Source organism: Panthera uncia, chromosome B1, assembly GCF_023721935.1.
Source record: "Panthera uncia isolate 11264 chromosome B1, Puncia_PCG_1.0, whole genome shotgun sequence".
NCBI classification, from domain to species: Eukaryota; Metazoa; Chordata; class Mammalia; order Carnivora; family Felidae; genus Panthera; species Panthera uncia.
The window spans coordinates 20,085,212-20,091,402 of NC_064811.1; positions in this window are offsets into that span (position 1 = coordinate 20,085,212).

The window sequence follows — 6,191 nt, forward strand, 5'->3', positions numbered from 1 at the left end:
GAACATATACATTTTTGAACTGCAGATTTGTGTCCTTTGACCCACGTCCCAAATTCCTCCACCTGCAAGTACCTGGTAATCACTCTTCTACTCTTTGTTTCTAGGAGTTCAGTCTTTTTTTTTTTTTTTTAAGTTTATTTATTTATTTTGAGGGGGCGTGGAGGGGGGCAGAGAGAGCGAATCCCAAGCAGGCTCTGCACTCTCAGCGCAGAGCCCAATGTGGGGCTCAAACTCACGAACTGTAAGATCATGACCTGAGTTGAAACCAAGAGTTGGATACTTAACCAACTGAGCCACCCAGGGGCCCTGGAGTTCAGGCTTTTTAGATTCTACATATAAGTGATATCATACACTATTTGTTTTTGTCTATCTGATGTATCTCACTCAGCATAATGCCTGCAAGGTCTATCCATACTGATGCAAATGGCTGTATGTCCTTCTTTCTCATGGCTGAATAATATTCCATTATGAATGTATACACACACACACACACACACACACACACACACATAATGTCTTCATCCATCCCATTGAGGGACACTTATATTGTTTCTATATCTTGGCTATTGTGAATAATGCTGCAATAAACATGGGAGTTCAGACATCTTTTCTATATCCTATTTCCACTTCCTTTGGATATATACCCAGAAGTGAGATTGCTGGATCATACGGTAGGTCTGTTTTTAATTTTAAATTATATTGTATTGTTAATTTTCAGTAATACTGTATTACATACTTGGAAGTGACTAAGAGACTAGATCTTACTTGTTCTCACCACAGAAAAGAAATGATAATTATGTGATATGATGGAAGTGTTAGCTAACACCGTGGTAGCTATCACATAGCAACATAGAAGTGTATCAAATCAACACGTTGTATACTTTAAACTTCACAACGTTACATGTCAATTATAACTCAGTTTTAAAAAAGCGAGATTTTAGTCTCATATCTGGATGACACGTAACTGAAAGTAAGGATATAAGCTTGGAACAGTTTCTTTTTTAAAGTCTGGTTTTAACAAGAAGCTGGGTTTCGACAAGAGCTGCTAATTAAGTCTGCAAGGAGGACACAGTGCTGATTAATCCAGCGGTACCTGCTGATCGCAGATCCCCGGAAATAGCAAAGGGTTGTCAAATTCTCCCAGCACTGGGGGGCTGCAGTTACACACCGGGCTCTTTTGGGCTTGTTTTCATGTAATCTGCCAGAATACTCAAAGGGGTACTCACTGCAGGCTTCTTGGTACAATGATGTACCTGACCAGTCCTTCTGTAATTACTTACCGTGGTCCTTCTATATATCAGCATTGTGCAGGGCTGGGGCGACCCAGAAGTGTCCCTGGGTCCCCTCAACAATCCCCCTGGGGAGACAAAGGCAAATGTCAAAGAACAAATACCCGAACGATAGGGCAAAAGTATGCAATTAATTGCTTTGTTGAGTGGTAAAGACAACAAACCTACGAATTCATAGGAGGGAGCGGTTAACAAAGGCTGCAAGAAAGCTTCTCTAGCTTTGGCAGCAGACAAGTAGAAGTTCAAAGTAATGCCCCACCCTCCTCCGCAGGAAGCATTGGCTTCTCTGCCCACATGGCTTACCCATGTGACTTGCTTTAGCCAATGGGAAGTTAGGAGAAATGATATGAATGAAAGCCTTAAATATGCTGGCACAGTTGGATTTTTGAGCCTTTTGCCATGAGATTGACAAATTGAGCATGCCTGGACGTGCCCCAGAGCCTGCAAACAGGTCCAGCTGAGTCCAGCCTAGATCAGCTGAACCACAGCCAACCTACAGGTGCCTGAGCGAGAAATAAATGCTTCTGGCTATGTGCCACTGAGATTTTACAGTGGCTTGTGACTCAGTGTGACTGCAACAGTAGTTTGTTCATCTGTAAAGTGGGGAAAATATGTTTTTACTTTCAGAGGTATTGTGAGAATTGAGTGCCATATAAACCAAATGTCTCAGATTTCAACACCCTGAGAATCCCGCTGAGCTGACATTAATATTGATACTTGATTTACAAAAGCTCCTCTGCTCATGAAGAAATTCCCCTCTTGGAAAATAGGCTATAAATAGTCCTGATGTCTCCCAGTGTTGGGTGTTCCCCTCCACCCACCAGCCCCCGGTCCCCATACGTCTGATCAGCTGGCCATTTGGTGGGGCTGCAACAGAGATCCACTCACAAACAGCAGAGGGCTTGAACATCGTGATGCCGGGCAGCCTGACTCCCTCGCTCAACAAATATCTATGTCAGTGGTACCCTGGGCTAGATTCATGACTTGGGGTAATTGCTTGGAAGAGGGAAATGCGGCTAGAAGATATGCTCTCCCTCGTTTATAATCAGTTGGTGAACTCCACAGCCTGGTCAGAATTTAGTGAAACAGCTCTTTCAAATGTGGAAATGCTTCCAGAATGGCAGGGTTCAGGAGACACCCTCTGACAGGTACCACAGTAAACCCAGTTCAGTTCTCCCGCACAGCCCTTGGGGCCCGTTGCTGAGTCTGAGTCCCTAGGGTCAATTTCCTCCCTGCCCTCTGTAAGACTTTGCCAATCCGTGGCCCTCAAGTCTGTCAGGCTTGTCTGAGCCTCAGCCATGAACAGCAATCAAGATACACTCCCAGGAGACATTCTGGCCTCCATGCAAATCCGAGCGTGCAGTTTCTTGAGAGGTGGGGTACCCTTCGTCTGCTCTCGATGGATAGATCAGGTCCTGCGAGGATCCCTGCTTACAGATATAATGAACAGAAAGTACCAAGTAAATGGTCAGTAGCCAAGAAGTGTTCATTCTCTTCCACTTCCTGGAGGACAAGAAACGTGAGCTGGTTTGTCGAATAGTTGGAATAAAAAAAGAAGGGGGACCGAAGTCTCGGTGCCTGGGAGGAGTAAGAAAGTCCAGTCCTCAAATATCAGACCTTGGAGTCAGCTCCAAGATGACAGAATGAGACCAGTGGACTGAGCCCTGGTGGTCTCTGATTGCTCAGGGTTATTAGCAAGTAATACTCACCAGGTGTGCCTGCTCTGGGTGATTGCAGACCTGTGGGTCCCAGACACCCTTTTGGTGATGAGATTATTATAAGGCCTCCCAGAAATACTATAAATATTTCCTAAAGTCCTAATGAGCACTATTTTCTTACACTTGTGACTCTTCTTCAAATGTGAACATTATTTATTTAAAATTGTTACTAATCCCCTATTAACTTTATTTTTTTTCACTAAGACTTTTATTTTTAGAGCAGTTTGAGGTTCACAGTAAAATTCAAGCAAAGATACAGAGATTTCCCATTTACCCCTTGCCCCCACACTGAGTAGACTTTCCCATCATCAACAACATCAGAGTGGTATATTTGCTACATTTGAAAAACCTGTATTGACATGTCATTATCACTCTAAGACCATAGTTTACATTATGGCTTACTCACGGTGCCGTATGGTCTGTGGGTTGGGACAAATGTATAAAGACACGTATCCATCATTATGGTATCATAAAGAGTATTTTCGCTGCCCTAAAAATCTTCCATGATCCACTATTCATCTCTGTCCTTTCCCGTCACACACTCTGGCAACCACTGAACTTTTTACGGTCTCCATAGCTTTGTCTTTTCCAGACTGTCATATGGCTGCAATCATATAGTATGTGACCTTTTCAGATTGGTTTCTTTCGCTCAGTAATATGCATTTAATTTTCTTCCATGTTTTCTCATGGCTTGACAGTGCATTTCTTTTTCACTCTGAATAATATTCCACTGTCTGGAAGTACTACAGCTTATTATTTATCTATCCACCTACTGAAGGGCATCTTGCGTCCATATTTTGGTAATTACTAATAAAGCTGCCGTAAACATCCACGTGCACGTTTTTTTGTGTAGACAGAAGTTCTCAACTCATTTGGTAAATACCAAGGAGTGCAATTGCTGGAGCGTATGTTAAGAGTACGTTCAGTTTTGTGAGAAACCACCAAAATGTCTTCCAACATGGCGGTCCCGTTTTGCGTTCCCATCGGCAATGAACAAGAGTTCCTGTTGCTCCTCACCTTCGCCAGTGTTTAGCGTGGTCGGTGTTCCCGGTTGGGGCCTGTCTAATAGGTATAAGCTTTCTATTGCTTTCTTTTATTTTGGAGTCAATGTGGGACCCTTATATACAATCACTTTGGGAACCACCCGACAGTCCCCTGGGTTTGCCTGACCAACCTCGCCTGTGGTCTTGCCCAAACAACTCTGTTCTTCCTGTCCAGAGCTGTGAGCCACTCCAGATACAATCTCTTTTTCATGCCACGTGGAGGGAAGCAGTAGGTGGGCTTCTCAAACCAGCACTCACCTGAGGCATGCGGGCACTCCAGGTGCAGACAGGAGGCCTGGTGTGGGTCCCATGACAACATGTCCTGCTGCAGGAAGCCAAGGTCAGAGAAGGAAAGGGACAAGGGTGCTTGAGAGTGACAATCAATTAAAAACACAGGGAGTTGGATTATTATTGGTAATAATGGAAATTAAGTTGGAAATTAAGGCAGGGAGTTGGAGGCGTATGTGGGGGTAAGCTGTGTCCAGCCATCAGAGCTGCATACAATAACACCCTTCCTACTCCATGACCTCTCAGCAAGTTCTGCCTGGCTGAGCAGCCTGGCTACAGGAAGTGACATGAAATATGAACCAGGCCAGTTCTCAGTGATCGATCCAGTACATATTCTTCATGGACTGAATTGAAACTAGAAAATAAAAGCTCTTCTTACTAGGTATCAGCCAGCCTTCATTCTGACTCCCTGGTGTCCGTAGGTCGACTTACTAGGAGGATGACCCTTGGTGTTTCTAGTGCTTTAGACTTGCCCTGTAAAGAATCATCCTAGTCTCTGGGGCACCTGGGTGGCTCAGTCGGTTAAGCATCCGACTTCAGCTCAGGTCATGATCTCGCGGCTCATGAGTTCAAGCCCCGTGTCGGGCTCTGTGCTGACAGCTCAGAGCCTGGAGCCTGCTTCGGATTCTGTGTCTCCCTCTCTCTCTGCCCCTCCCCTCCTTACGCTCTGTCTCTCTCAAAAATGAATAAACATTAAAAAAAAAATTAAAAAAAAAATTACCTCAGTCACTCTAAGTGACATGTTGAAGCAGTTTGTCACTCTGTGAGCACCAGGAACCATCAGATAGCCACGTTCAGCTTCTTGACCTATTGAGAGACCAACTGACACTTGGGTGGCCGTGTTCTCTGGCTTTCTCTTTGCAAAGTTTCCAGAAGACAAGCCCATGCCTGCTCAAAGCTGGCATTTTCTGAGCTCACTCACTGCTGAGTTCCTTGGCCATGCTAACAAAGTGGGGCATCAGAGTTCCTCCATCAACAGGAGCTCTCTGCTCCACTCTCTCCCCCACTGCGCATGTCCTCTCCTCCAGACCCTTGTTCAGGCAGTTCTCCCCATCAGATATGCTTCTCTAATCTGCCTGGCCAAAATCCTGCCCAGCTGGCAGGACTCAGTCCCCACCTCTGTGACTATCCCTCACTTCCTAACTACCACCGTTGCTCTCCATCATAGAATGCCTTGAACATCTTGCGTTTTCTTGGCAATGGGTTGTAAGGGTATGTACATTACACTCGGATGTGCATTGGAAATATATTTTCTTTAGTTTGTCTATAATCTAGACTTACTTTTGAGTGTGCATCCCATGGGTATTGGTGGGGATGGGTGGGAAGTGGAGTGAGGGAACTATTTAGTCCAAAGTAATAAACTAACACAGTGTCTTTGGATAATGTTCAGATTCATTATGTAAAATGTCTCCTCTTCTAGATTCACCCCCCACCCTCACCCCCAAAATTCCCTCGTAAGATGGTGTAATGGTGGGACATGCAGGATCCTTGTGGTATGTGTATAAAGTCTTCAGACTGTCTCGTCATTGAGCCAGCCTCTGAGGCAAATATCTGCTGTCAGCAAACTTGTGGTCCCTTCCCTTGGCCTGGGCAGTGCTTCAGGGACATCCTCTCCAACAACCACTCACCAATGAACTCCACTCTTGCTTTCATTGATGTTTAAAGATTCCCATAGCTGCAGCCCCTGCTAGAGAAGGCAGCCAGCACCCTCAGCTTCCTTCCACATTTCTCCCTCAGGGCACACACGTGTTTCTGGACACCTTCAAACCACACGGAAAGCTGGGAAGATTCAGGGAATCCTCAGGCTCTTCCTCTTGTCTACGGCAAACAGAGACACTGGTTGAACCTCAGGT